We start from the raw sequence: 15,676 nt of genomic DNA on the forward strand, positions 1-15,676 counted from the left end.
ACTGAGGGTGATGGTAGATGGCTCTCTGTCTTCTAACTTCACTAATGCCGATGTCCCCCAAGGTTCAGTTCTTTCCCCCACTCTTTTCCTCTTGTATATTAATGACCTTCTTCCATTGACTGGAAATCCTATCCATAGTTTTGCCGACAATAGCACACTGCATTCCACTTTCCATTTTGAGAAACCTTGTCCTACTCAATCAGCTTCAACTTCTCAAAAATCTGCTACCAATTCCTTAAATGCCGATCTCCAGGTAATTCTCCAGTGGGGCAAAGACAACTTAGTTGATTTCAATCCTTTTAAAACTCAGTCTTGTTTTATATCTCTCAAAAAGGATTCTTCTGCTCCTATGCTTATCTTTGGTGACACTCCGATTTTTAGGCAAAATGATATATCTCTTTTGGGGATTACCCTGACTTCTAATCTCTCTTGGCACAAGCACATTACAAATATTGCTTCCTCTGCATCTAAAAAACTTGGTTTTCTCTTTTGCTCTTGGCGTTACTTTTCTTCCAAACATCTGCTCACTCTGTATAAATCGCAAATCTGCCCTGCCATGGAATATTGTTCCCACATCTGGGGTGGTGCCCCCCAAAACCTCTCTCAGGCTTCTTGATTCCATTCAGAAGAGGGCAGTTAGGTTAATTAATGATTCATCTCTAACAGAGTCTCTCCACTCGCTGTCTCATAGAGGTACTGTTTCTGTTTCTGCTGCATGCCTCTTCTACAGATACTTCCATGGGCACTGTTCTTCTGAATTGGCTTCTATAATTCCCGCTCTCTCTTTCAAAACAGTCCGAACACGTGCTGCCACCAGCCAGCATCCATTTACTGTCCAACTCCAAACTCACAGAACCAACTTTTCATCTTCCTCGTTTATTCATTGAGCTGCCGTTTTCTGGAACAACCTTCCTTCTTACGTATTTCTTGAAAATTACAGTCTACAGAAGTTCAAGTTCAATGTCAACAAAAGGTGCCTCCGTAGCCAGGTGGGAAGAAGCAGCAGTGCGTAACACACGCTTCTTGATTAGACCGGGGTTCGATCCTGTCACCACCAAATATGGGGATGCGGTAAGATCAGGGAATGATCACCGCATATTCCCGGAGCAATATGGCCTTAGTTGCTAATGCTCCTAAAAACCAAATAACAAACAAACAAACAATGTCAACAAATATCTTCATTCGTCTTCTCAACCTCCAACTCAAGCACGGTACTAAGTACTATAGGTTCTAATACCTCTCGTGTTTGGAAATATTGATGTCAGAATTATTTTTTGCTTCCCGTTCCTTTATTACTGTATCATAGTATCAGATTGGTCAGGCAAGAGCACCCCTTAACAAATCTGTGCTGCGACTGGAGTATAACTCCATTCCTGACTAGATGGTCCTGCATTTCTTCTTTAGCCAGTGACTCCATTATTTTTCTTGCAACAGAAGTCAAGCTAACGGGTCTATAATTACTCATCTTTTGAATCCCCTTTGTGATTTAGAGATACAATTGCACACCTCCGGTTCAAAGAAACCTATCATTTAATCCCAGGACGCTCTCATAATTATGGCTGAAGGTTTGCTTATCTCTTTTGCTATCTCCCTTAATATAATTAGATAGATCCCATCCTCCCCAGGTGCCATCTGTTGGTTTTTTTTTTTTTTTTTTACATTTAGCCTCGACAATTTCTCTTCCACTTTCCTCTCAGTTATCACAAAATCATTTAGCTCCCTGTCAGAATTTGATACTCTTCTTTAATTCCCAATATCTGTTCAATTTTTCAGCAACCTGAGCAGAATCATCAATGGCTAAATCATTCATATCTAATAGAACAATGTGATTCATCAGCTTAAAGATGTAACTACCATCAAGGATAAAGGGAAGAGTTTTTGTTTTCATAAAGGTGACGCAGTGTTTTTAGGCAATTTTTAAATTCTATACAGTGGGATCAACTGATGATGTTAAAGACAGTGAATTCTAAATGGGAAGCCTTCAAGGAATTAATCTTGGAAGCTACTAGGATTTTCATATGAACTAAGAAATACTGTTCAAGATTTAGGTCTAAATGGATATAAGATAAATTAATGAGGCTCGTGTGGCAGAGAAGAAAAATGCGTGGGATGCATATAAAATAGCAGGTGACACAGAAGCCTATGGCAGATATAAGCAAGTCTTTAATCAAGTCACAAAGGAGGTTAGGCAAGCGAAAGCTGATTATAAGAAATCCTTAGCAAAGGATGCAAAGAAAAACAATAAAGACTTCTTTACTTAGGTAAACTCTAGAAGGAAGGGGATGAATCAGATTGGTCCACTTGATGTTAGTAGTTCAATTGATGATCCTGCTCAGATAGCTGACAAACTGAATGAGTATTTTGCATCTACATTCACATGAGGAATTCTGTAAGGAAGGGGAGGACAGAAGTTTACTAAACTCTTAACAGGGAACTAAATGATTTTGTAATAATGGAGAGCAAAGCAGAGGAGAAATTGTTGAGATTAAACATAAAAAAGGCACCTGCGGTGGATGGAATCTATCCAGTTATATTGAAGGAGGCAGTGAGGGAAGTAAGCAAACCCTTAGCCATAATTATGAGAGCATCCTTAGATTCAGAAGTGGTCCCCATGGACTGGAGATGTGCAAATGTATCCCCAGTTCAAAAAGGGGGTTCAAAGGGTGATGCAAATAATTATAGACATGTTACTTTAACTTCTGTTCCAGGGAAAATAATGGAGTCACTGGTTAAAGAAGTGATGCAGGATCACCTCTACAAGACTGCAGTAATAGTTCAGCCACAGCATGGGTTTATTAAGGGGAAGAAGCCTTGTCTGACCAATTTGATTGGATACTATGATGTGGTCACAAAGGAACTGGATGCAAAAATAATTTATACTTGGATTTCAGGAAAGCTTTTGATACCGTTGCACGTGGAAGACTGCTGTACAAATTGGAGCAGTATGGCATTAAGAGCAAGATGCTGCAATGGATAAAGGGATGGTTGAGTAGGAGATGGCAGAGAGTGGTAATAAATGGAAACTGCTGTATGTGGACTAATGTGGAGTCCCCCAGAGTTTGGTGCTAGGCCCATTGTTGTTTTGTGCATTTATTAATGATATTGATGATGATATATCAGGCTTAGTGTCCAAGTTTGCAGATGATACAAAGGTTGGCAGGGTTGTTCATGATAGTAAAGACAGTATGCTACTGCAACAGGATCTAGAAAAGTTAGGAAGATGGGCTGAGAAGTGGCAACTGAAGTTTAATATTGACAAATGCAAAGTACTGCATATGTGTAGTAGTAACCCAAGAGAAACGTACCAACTGTGTCATATTACACTCAGGCAGGTGGAGAATGAAAAAGACCTGGGGTTAATTGTGCAGTAGGATATGAAGTTCTCCAAGCAGTGCAGATGGGCTGACAGAGCAGGTCATGGAGTTTTGTCAATGATATATAGGAATTTTGCTGGCAGAGACAAGGTAATTATATCTTTATATAAGGCAGGGGTCGACAACCTGCGGCTCTTTTAGCATGTAACCATGGCTCTTTAACTTTTAGCCCACTTGTATGACAAGTGGCATGCAGCGGGTGTGGATGGCGACATGAATATAACATTAGTTTCAGCGTAAGGCACAAACGCTTTTCAGTTTAGTTTGCCTGTGCATCACGAGCATTAATAAATAATATTTATTATTTGTTAATGATTATTTATTAATAAATAATATTTCCAAAAATATATATTTTTTAATAAAACACCTTCGCACGATATTCCATTTTGTTAAATCCTCCCAGCTTGAGCTGAGGTGCGGCTCTTCACTCAAAAAAGGTTGCCAACCCCTGGTATAAGGCAATAGTCAGGCCACACCGTGAGTACTGTGTACAGGTCTGGAGGCCTCATTTTAGGAAGCATGTAGAGTTTCTAGAATAAGTACAGAGAAGCGCAATGAGATTGCTGAGAGGAACAAAGGGGTACCAGGAGAGGCTTAAATTTTGTAAATTGCAGCATCTGGAGACTAGGTACCTGCGAGGTGATCTGATTGAAGTGTACAAGGCTTTGAATGGTTTGAGCAGACTCAATTACTTGCTCAGTCTAAGAACCTGAGGGGGGTATATATTCAAATTCAGGAAAGACAGTTGTAGAATAGATGTGCGGAAGTTTGCCTTTAGCCAGCGGGTAGTTTATTGCCGGAACAGACTTCCATCTGTTGTTGTGAAAGTTTGATAGCTTAAATGAATTTAAAACTGAACTAGACAAACATTTGGAGTAACCAGATAAGTGAAATGGGAAGGGTTTTTTTTTTTTTTTTTTTTTTTCTGACTGATGCTCTATAAACTTGCTTTCTTGCATCATATGCCTCAGCTAATGCTAATGCAAATCATATTCTTTTATTTACATAAGTAAGAAAGTTTTTTCTTTGAATCCTTTGCCAGACTGGACTTGGTGCATCACAGTCTTAGTTGCTCGTGTGTCATAAAAAGCAAAATCACTCACTGACCCCCTTTGCCAGAGGCTTCTTGTAATCTGACTTATCTTGCTTAACCTCCTTTGTGACTTGATTGCATACTAGTTTATACCTACTGTAGGCTTCTGTATCACTTGATAATTTATGTGCATCCCATGTATTTTTGTTCTTTGCCACAAGTCTCATCAGTTCATCTGGCATCTGTTTAGGTCTAAACCTTGAACATTGTCTATTAGTTGGTATAAAAAGCCTAGTAACTTCTGCAGTTATTTCCCTGAATACTTACCATTTAGAATTTGAGGATGGTAACATCACTGGTTAGTCCGACTGCATGGAATTTAAAAACTCCCTTGGACCACAGTCACCTAATAAAGTAGTCACCTTAATGAAAAAAAAAATCATTCCCTTTGCCCTTGACAGTAATTACATCTTTTAGTAAATCTCACATCAGTACATTGTAATCACCACTATATAGTGATTGTTAATGCATGAAGAGTGATTGCTGATAATCAAATAAAGGTTAGTTCTTTATATTGTTGCCTCTCTAATACGCTGGTGTAGAAAACAGTCAACTAATAGATCCAGAAAAGTCTTACTGTTGTTTTTTTTTTTTTTTTTTTTGATTTGGTAGTTGTTGGCGCATCGGCTTCTGTGGCCATATTGCACCTCCCAAGGTTTTTGCAGTACTTTGATCCAAGCCCGAGGCGGGAATCGAACCCGCGACCTTTGGGTTGCCGGGCAGGTACTTTACCCACTCGGCTAGCCCGGTCGGCCTTACTGTTGTGTGAGTGACCAAGCCATAAGTTCCAGTCAATATCTTGAAGGTTAAAAAATCTCCCATTATATGACATTTGATATACTAGTTCACTCTATTTGTTTGTATAGATATTTGTACTATTCATCAAATTCATTGGGGCTATAAAACAGCCCTATTCTCATTTTTGGTTTCCAGTGCTTATGTCACACTAAACACTCAGCAGCCTTGCACCAGCCACTCACATCACCAGGTGTACTACCCTAGATTCTATATGCTTCCTAACCAAAAGCATAATCCTTCCCCCTCCCTCCTCCTTCTCACCTCTCTGTTCATTATGTACACATTATAATCACTATATTCAAGTTCTGCATTCCTTATATGTGAGTGGCACCATATCTCCCAATATCCCTACAGTGTCTTCAGATTTAACCAGTACATCAAATTCATCAAATTAGCATTAGCATTTAGCGTTAGTAGAGGCATACGATGCAAGAAAGCAAGCTTATGCAGCATCAGCCAAAAAAAAACTTCCACTTAACCCCTCCGTTTGTTCGAAATACTTGTCCAGCTGCGCCTTAAATTTATTTAGGCTATTATCAACTTCCACAACAAGGGATGGAAGTCTGTCCACCAACCAACTACCCGCTGGCTAAAGGCAATCGATTTACTATGCTCCTAATATTTGGGTACATGCAAGTATATATGCAATGCTTTTACTCTTAGTGACCCTAACACAGCCTATGTATTTGCTTGTTCCATGAGGACCCTGAGTCAGCCTTGAAATCCCCCATACCTTGCTTTTGTGGCTGCTGTCTGTTCCTATAGAAGTAGTGCAAGAATTACTTACACCTCTTCTTGCGGCTGCTGTTAATCTCTTTGTCTGTGTATCTTCCAACATAGCCGTTTTCTAAACCACCTAACACTGCTCTGCTTTGATAGCATCAGCAAATATCCATGGGATGCACAGATGGAAGTGATGCTTCCTTAAATTTACTCAAACTACCCACGTTTTCAACACTAGATGGAAGTTTATTCCAACAATAAGTTACTCTTGGCTGAAAGAATTTTCATGCATCTATCCTGCAGTGATTGTTTTTCAGTTTAAGTTTATGTCCCCTAATGTGTGTTGTCTCAGAAAGCGTAAGAATGCCATCAGTATTTAATTTACTCAATCCATTTAAAGCTTTAAACACTTAAATCATGACTTCTTGCAGGTGCCTGGTTTCCATGCGTTGCAATTTATAGAGCTGAAGTCTTTCATGGTATGAATACCCTTTTGTGTCCTTGACTAATCTTGCTCTTTTCTGCACGCATTCCAATAGTTCACATCTTTCTTAAAATGGGGCTTCTAGACATTTGTGTTGAAGATGCAGCATAACCACCATTGCCTTATAAGTGATTCCTTGTCTTTACTGCAGAATTCCTCAGAACTCCTAACAGCCTGTCTGCACTACCCACAGAACTTTTTCAGATCATGCAGTTACCTCTAGATGTTTTTCTTTCTCTGCTATCTTGAGCACAATACCACCCAGTTGGTATATTATTCTGTTATTATATCAGCCCATATGCAGTACCTTACATTAAACGATGTTAAACTTTAATTGTCACTTTTTCAGCCCATCTTCCTAATTTTATAGATTTTTCTGCAGTTAGCCAATAAATGGTTCTCTGCATCCTATTTTATCTCCTATTTTTTTGTCTTGCTGTCACTGTTTCCTTCAGTGAGTGCAACAAGATTAGGCTTATGCTCACTTTAGAAACATTATTATCTACAAGTCATCCTAGAATTACTAACATAATTTTTAATTGAATAATATCACCAAAAGAGGCAAATTTATTTATTAAAAACCATATACACCACTGAAGGAAATAGTGAGAGTGAATAATGTACTAAATCTAGACAGGCAGTGAAGCAATGTTTGGATGAAACACTTCTGTTTGAACACAACAAAAATCACAAGAATAAAAACTCCTAGTACTGGGTTACATTTGCATTATGCAGCAAATTAGTTAAAGGGACAATGTTTCTTATTTCAAGGCAGGCATATTTAGATTTATTGATTGGCTCCAGTCATAAGTGAAATTTATATTTCATATTTTAATTACAGTAGTTTAGTTTTAGAGGGTGTCACTCATATTTAAGAATGTGATTTTAGTTTCATCTGTCATTTTTGGGCATAGAGTGACATCCATGGTTGGTTTGCTTTCAACCAGCAGGCCTTGACATTTTTGTTATATGATTTATATAACAAAAGCATAATATTGTTCATAGACCATTGTATTATTTCAGATGGATATTACTCCCTCTAGTTTGGCTCTCCATCTGTTTGCTTGTTTCTTCAGTTGGATGGCATCTTCAGTTTTTGGTAAATATGAGGTTAATTTTGAAATATTTCATTGACTTTGTTCATTTGATTTTAATCCACACAATGGGAAGGTTTTAAACTTTAAAAATGATCGGGATGGATATCACTTTTATAATTCAGGTATGCTTTTTATATGAATTTGTTTCATTTATTTCATTAAGTTTGACTTTCTCTCCCTTTCTGAGTTGCCTTTAACTCAAATTCTATCTCTTTCACAAGTACTGTACACTGTGTGATTGAAAATTCAGGGTCTGATTTTGTATCTTGAAATTGCAGTATTGTAGGGTTGAAACTTGTTACATTTTGTGACTCATATAGACATAGTAATGCATGAATTACATTTATCAACAGTTAGTCTGGATTAGTGTGTGTTGATTATAAGATGTTTTATGAGTTTCGTCACATTATAAAATGAGAAATATGACTTTTACTGAGCAGAAAACTTTCATCGTATTTTGTTTCAAATGAGGGAAAAGTGAAACAGAGACCCACAAAATGTTAAAAACAAAATTCAGAGAATATGCTGTGTCACCCAAAAAGTTTTCAGTGATTTTCAAAGTGTTTAAAAAGGGTGGCTTGCTCATGTTCATGATCTGGTCAAGAATGATTGACATTTAATTATCTGCTAAGCTGCTAGTGAAACTGGTATTTCTTATGGAAATACCAGTTTCAATCAGTTGTGTCAATTGATTTCAAAATTGTTTCAATCAGTTTCAGCATGACTTGGGAACATGGCACATTTCAGCCAAGTTTGTACCTGGCATCTTCAATGATAATCATGCATTAGTGGATTCACAGATATGTGCTGGAGTCATAAGATGCTGGGAGATTTCAAGGACTGCTGGGAGTCATCATGAAACAAATAAATACATGGACTGTGTTAAGATAACTAAGAGTAAGAACAAGTGTATGTATACTTGCATGCACACCAATGCAAGAAGTATAGTAAATAAATTAGATGAATTTGAAGTGCTGGTCAAGACATCAAAGGCAGACATTGTTGGGATATCAGAGAAATGGTGTCACACAGATATTAACAGTGTGGAATTGGAACTTGGGGAGTACAGGTGTACAGAAAGGATAGGAAGGGAGGAGGAGAGGTTATGCTGTTAGTTAAGAAACACAAAATCTAAGGAAGTGCATCCATTTGACATTGGTGGACACTGCAATGTTGAGTCAGTTTGGTGTGACATAATCACTGGGAAAGGGAAGATGAGAGTAGGAGTGTGTTAGCATTAGTAGAGGCATATGATGCAAGAAAGAAAGCTTATATAGCATCAGCCAAAAAAATAATATAAAAAAAAGAAGACCCCATTTCACCCATCCATTCACTCCAAATCTTTGTCTAATTCTACCTGGAACTTATGTAAGTTGCTGCACTACAACAGATGTAAGTTTGTTCCATCTATCAACCACCTGCTGGCTAAAGGTGAATTCCGCACATCTGTTCTACAATGTTATAGGCCAAATGAATCTGATGACTACATAAGAAATAAGAGTGGGCCAGTAAATCAGAAGGCCTTGTAATGGGGGATTTTAACTTCCCATATATTGACTGGAACTTGTGGGTTGGCCGCTCACATGCTAGCAAGACTTTTGTGGATTTATTGGATGATTCCAGAGGGAGTAATACTCTTCATCTGATTATCAGCAGTGATTATTCATGCATTAAGAATTTGCAGATAAAGAAACCACTTGGTGACAGTGATCACAGTGTACTGATGTGAGATTTACTTAAAGATTTACTAACATCAAGAGTAAAGGGAAGGGTTTTGCTTTTGTAACGATACGACTACAGTAGGACCAACTGATGATGTTACCAACAGCAAATTCTAAATGGGAAGCTTTCAAGGAATTAATCTTGGAAGCTACTAGGCTTTTCATATGAACTTAGAAATACTGTTCTCAAGATTTAGGCCTAAATGGATGTCAGATGAACTAATGAGGCTCGTGGCAGAGAAGAAAAATGCATGAGATGGATATAAATTATTCAGGCAACACAGAAGCCTATGGTAGATAAAAGCTGGTCTGTAATCAAATCACAAAGGAGGTTAGGCAAGTGAAGGCTGATATCAATGATTCAACTGTTGATGATCCTGCTCAGATAGCTGATGAACTGAATGAGTATTTTGCATCTACATTCACACATGAGCAATTTTGTAAGGAAGGAGAGAACAAAAATAATTATAGACCTGTTAGTTTAATATCTGTTCTGAGGAATTAATGGAGTCACTGGTTAAAGATGCATTGCAGGATCATCTAGACAAGATTGCAGTAATAGTTCAGACACAACATGGGTTTGTAAAGGGGACATCATGTCTGACCAATTTGATTGGATACTACAATGTTGGAACTGGAAAAGGAACAGGATGCAAAAAATAATTTTGATATCATATACTTGGATTTCAAGAAAACTTTTGATACTGTTGCACGTTGAAGACTACTGTACAAATTGGAGCGATATGGCATTAAGGACAAGTTGTTACAATGGATAAAGGGATGGTTGATTGGGAGACAACAGTGAACTAATGGGTAATCAAAAAGTGGGTAATCAGTGAACTAATGTTATTAGTGGAGTCCCCCCAGGGTTCGGTGCTGGGCCCATCGTTGTTTTGTGTATTTATCAATGAAGGTTAGTAGGGTTGTTAATGACAGCAAAGACAGTATGCTACTGCAATAGGATCGAGAAAAATTAGGCAGATGGGCTGAGAAGTGGCAACTGAAGTTGTACATTGACAAATGCAAAGTACTGCATATGGTAGCCGTAACCACAGAGAAATGTACCAACTGGATGTTGCTCAGGGTAGTGGAGCATGAAAGAGACCTGGGGGTAATTGTGCAGTCAGATATGAAGTTCTCTGAGCAGTGCAAGCAGGCTGCCAGAGCAGGTCATGGAGTCTTGTCAATGATATATAGGAATTTCCCTCTGTATAAGGCAACGGTTAAGCCACACCTTGAGTACTGTGCACAGATCTGGAGGCCTCATTTTAGGAGGGATGTAGAGTTGCTAGAATGAGTACAAAGAAGGGTAACAAGATTGGTGAGAGCAACAAAGGGGTGCTCTTACCAAGAAAGGCTTACGTTCTGCAAGTTGCAGCATCTGGAGATGGTACCTGTGACGCGATCTGATTCAGGTGTATAAGGCCTTGAATGGTTTGAGCAGGCTCATCAGTGCTGATGGGATTCTTCCACTTGCTCAGATTATGCACCTGAGGGGGCATAGATTCAAATTGAGGGAAGGCAGTTGTAGAATAGATGTGCATAAATTGTCTTTAGCCAGTGGGTAGTTGATTGTTGGAACAGACTTCCATCTGTAGTTGTGGAAGTCGATAGCTTAAATAAATTTAAGGCTCTACTAGACAAACATTTGGAATGACTGGATGGGTGAATTGGGGAAGGAATGGAGTTTTTTTTTTTTTGCTGATGCTGTATAAGCTTGCTTTCTTGCATCATGTGCCTCTGCTAATACTAATGTCAGGATCTTTGTCATCCTACTGCTATTGCCCCACATTTCGTTGCTTTCATCTTTATGATGAATCATGGGTGTATGGCTATGAATGTCTTAAACAAAGGCCCAGTCTTCTCAGTGAACGACGATCTGAATTAAATGTGAAAATTGTTTATATATTTTAACTTGCAGGATATTGTTCATTATGAATTTGTACCATGTGGTCAGACAGTGAATGAGGAATACTACAGAACAGTTCTGTAGAAATTGTGGAATGCTATTCAGTGAAAACATCTAGAAAAGTGGGCTTCAAAGGAATTGCGACTTAACATGACAACACTCGAGGAAGGATACTTGGGTCTTTCCATTCAAAGATTTCTTGTGAAGCACTTCATCAGTTGTGGTCCTCATCTGCCACACTTACCAGATCTAGCTTCCTATAATCCCCCCTCCACCTAAGCTTAAAGTTCCCTTGAAGTGTCACAGATTTGCAGTGATAGAGGAAATTATTCAGAATGCTGTGCAGGATTATTAGCAATTCAAAAAAGAATTGTGTATTAAGAATGCTTCCAAAATTTGTACAAGCATGGGAACCAGTGTATACAGTGTCAAGGAGCTTTGAAGTAGATCCATCTGAATAGTTGGTAAGCTTCACCATTTCCTAGATATTAATTTAATCCCCAAGCTTTTTGATGCACCACATATATATATCTCATAGTTTTATCAATTAGTAGTAGAAGTAGTGGTGGCAAATGATGCAAGAAAGCCAGCTTATAAACCATTCACTTCCACAACAATAGATGGAAGCCTATCCAACAGCTCGCTGGCTGAAGGCAAACTTCTGCACATCTATTCTATTCTACCTTCCTTTCTCGACTTAAATTTATGCCTCCATCATGTGTGTGTGTGTCTGGTCTCAGCAGGAGGAAAAATGCCATTCATCTTACTCAATCCATTCAAGGCCTTAAACACCTCAATCAGATCACTACACAAGTGTCTAGTCTCCAGCAATTTGCAGAACTGAAGCCTTTCTAGGTAAGAGCACCCTTTGGTTTCCTCCACCAATCTGGTTGCCCTGCTCTGCACCCATTCCAGCAGATCTACATCCTTCATAAAGTGAGGCCTCCAGATCTGTATACAGTACTGAAGATGTGGCTTAACAATGGCCTTTTACAAAGGGATAATCAACTCCTTATCCCTACCTGCAAAGTTTATGTAGTGTCAACAAATCATGTCTGTATATGTACAGATTCTCTTGAAACAGAGACATGCTGCTATCTGTTAACTGTGTTTATAAGTAAAATTATTTATTTATTATTTATTTTTTATTTACAATAATTGCAAAACTGTGTAGGACGACATGGCCTGTTTAAAAAGCTTAGTAAAAATGTGAGATTTCACAATCTGAAATTTTTGGGAATTCAGATCCAGAAATTTATGAAACTGAAATAATACATATATAAACATAGAGGATATTAATGCAAAGAAACAGTTTTTAAATATTTTTAAAAACATTTTCGATTAAAAAATAACTTTTTTTTAAATTGTGGAGCAAATCGATAGTTGAAATGGGAAGTGGTGTTTGTTTGTTTTTTTTTTTTTTTTTTTTGGCTGATTCTGTATAAGCTTGCTTCCTTGCATCATATGCCACTACCAATGCTAATGAAGTCAAAATATGAGAAATTAATATTTAAAGTATTCATATGCATAGTTTTTTAATTTATACAAACTTCCAAATTCAAACACTCTAGGTGGCATGCAATGTTGTCCAAACATCCATTTGTGAAAGGGTTAACCTTCCTGTTCATTTTAATGTATACATAAGCGTATAATGCATGGTAGATACGATAGATTTGAGGGCCCCCCCACAGAATGAAATCAAGGCTCAATAAATCAGGTGAGTGTAGGGACCAGGTAACGGGTCCACCACGGCCAATCCATTGACGCCCAAACTGCCTGTTCAAATGGTCATGAACACATCTTCCGTAATGGGCAGGCGCCCCGTCATGTTGAAACCAAATGTTGCGTCTCACATTTGCTGGAACATTGTCAAGTAACCCTGGTAGAACCTGTTCAAGAAAGATCCGATATTAAGCGGAGTTCATGCGGGATGGTAACAGGTATGGGTCGACTAAGCAGTCACTGAACATACCTGCCCACACATTTATTGCAAAGCGATGTTGTGCCACATGGGGGTGCACACCGTGTGGGTTGTTGCGAGCCCACACATGAGCATTGTGCTGATTGAATAAGCCTTCCCGAGTGAAATAAGCCTCATCCGTGAACAAAACATAGGCTGGAAAATTCAAGTCTTGAACCCTTTCTTGGAGAAACCACTGCGCAAAAGCCACACGTGCAGGATGATCTTGGGGGAGCAGTAACTGAACCCTTTGAAGATGAAAAGGATGTAAGGAATCGTCGTGCCAGACACTCTGTACACTGCAACGAGACACTCGTAAGGCAACGGCACATGTGCTGGTAGTAGGATTATTCTGGACGACATTCAACACACTTTCTTCCATGGCGGGAGTTCGTGTTGAACGTGGTGTGCCCGCACTATTCCTGTTACCTATAATTGCACAAATTTAGGTCCGGGCTGTTTCCTGGATAGCTAAGTGTTGCAATGGACTGTTCTTCCAACCATTTTTTCACTTGTAACAAATGTTAGCAGACATTACTGTCGAACTTCTAATGCAGAAATAAAGTTAAAATAACTACAGAAGTGTCTACTTACACTTTGCCTGATGACAAGGAACAGAGTTGTCCTGAAAGATGCAGCTACTTGGCAGGTTGAAATGTTCTCTAATGGTTGGCAGCAATTTGCCTTCCAATATAATCAGGTATCTGTTGGCATTTACGTAACCTTTTATAAACTGCAGGTGACCTACCCTGCGATGCCAAATGCACCCCCATATCATTTGGCTGGTAGGGAATTTCACTGTAGACAGCATATAGTCTGGATGGTATTCTTCACTGTCTACGGTGAATCATTAGTCTCTCATCAGAGCCATGCAGGTTGAATTTCTTCTCATCCGAGAAAATAACTGACTTCCACTGCTCGGGGGTCCATTTGACATGCTCCTTACACCAAATTAATCGGGTCTTTTTCATTCTTTATGCGAGGAGGGGCTTATTCTTAGGACGACAGGCTACAAGTCCATTTTTGTCTTCTGACTGTTACTGCACTTGCTACCACTCCTGTATGTTCTTCCCATTCTCTTTTCAGCTCAGACAAAGAAGCTTTACAGTTTGTAAGGCATAACCACTTCAAAACACGGTCCTGTTTTGCCGTAGAGGCTCGTTTGCGGCATCTGGTTCCTTTTTTCCTATCAGAAGAACCAATATTCTTGAGTTTGGAAAGAAATCTGCTCACTGTCGGCTGATTACAAGACACTCTGTAAGCAATATGACGGGAAGAACATCCTTCCTCATGTAAAGCAACAGTAGTACTCTTTCTTTGTGGTGTCAACTGCATGTAACTCGCCATCCCGACACAAGCAAGGAATGACTGCAATTCTTGCAGAGCATGCTTATATAGCTGAAAGTAACAGCTTCTTCAATATTACATCACCTACGCATGTCAGTCTTATCTGATGCAATCTGTAAGAAATATTGCCATATACTTACGTTATTCGGATGACAATTACAATTTTAAGGGGTGCACTTTCTTTTAACACCAGTGTGTGTGTGTGTGTGTGTATATATATATACACAGTAGACTCTTGATTTTTCCAGATAGATGGTAAAAAAACAAATCCCAGATAATCGATTTCCCAGTTAATCTTAAAATACAAAATTCCCCGACATACATAAGAGATATGTTCCAGGACTTCTTACTTTGTCGAGTTTTATGTAACTCGGTGGTGACTAGTAACATATTGCTACTATATTATTATTGACAAATCTGAATTCTGCGCAATACTTGTTAATGTTTGGCCATTTTCATACATCCTTATTAGTTTAATTTTCTGATCCAAATCGATGGCTTTCCTTTTGTTGATTGATTTACTAGTAGCACTGTCACTTATTCTCTTAGTCAGCACCATGATAACGGTGAAACTGAAATTTTCTGAAAAGAACTTCAAAGGGTTAAGGAGGAAACACACTATCACCTCACGCGAACTCACATTTTAATAAAGCACACATCACTGCCTTTAAACAATTTATTACACCTTCCGGGTTACTGGGCTTTTCTGTTCGTGCATCTAATTATAAACAGGTAGTAAACTCGATCTTATTGCATTTTCAATAATACTGATAGCTGAAATTGTGTGGGTTTTTACGTTATTGTAGTGAAATGTTCACTGAAATCTTCAGTCATATATATATAAAAAAAAAACATAAATAAATTGTAAGAATCTTCTCTTTCCTATTTTTTTGCTTGTTACTCTGTATCTCACTTGTGCATGCCGTGATCGTCATTATTGATTGCTTATTTTATTTATTTATTATTTTTGTTTGTTTTAAATTTTACAATCCTAAAATTTAAAAAAAAAAATTGAGTGAAAAAAATTTGCATAAAACCGTAGTTGCGTAAGTTGGGGACTTACTGTATCGAAAAATGTTCAGCAACCTACGTAAAAAATATGGCGATAGATAAAAAACTTACTCGCATGCCCAATACGATGCTTCCCTTTATTTTTTCGATGTGGCGTAT

General features: G+C 38.4%; 1 protein-coding gene across 4 annotated transcripts in view; it reads left to right on the forward strand.

Annotated features, from left to right (window-relative positions):
* The window catches only part of LOC150090413 (uncharacterized), a 137,910-nt gene that overhangs the window by 112,063 nt on the left and 10,171 nt on the right, over positions 1–15,676 (forward strand). The window contains exon 7 of one of the 4 annotated variants that reach the window (XR_016548097.1): positions 7,496–7,571. The exons of the other annotated variants lie outside the window; for them this stretch is intronic. The gene's annotated coding sequence lies outside the window, so the exon portion shown is untranslated. The remainder of the gene's footprint in view (positions 1–7,495; positions 7,572–15,676) is intronic. 4 annotated transcript variants of the gene reach the window in all.

This window comes from Mastigoproctus giganteus, chromosome 2 (assembly GCF_048544385.1).
Source record: "Mastigoproctus giganteus isolate SK-2022 chromosome 2, ASM4854438v1, whole genome shotgun sequence".
NCBI lineage: Eukaryota > Metazoa > Arthropoda > Arachnida > Uropygi > Thelyphonidae > Mastigoproctus > Mastigoproctus giganteus.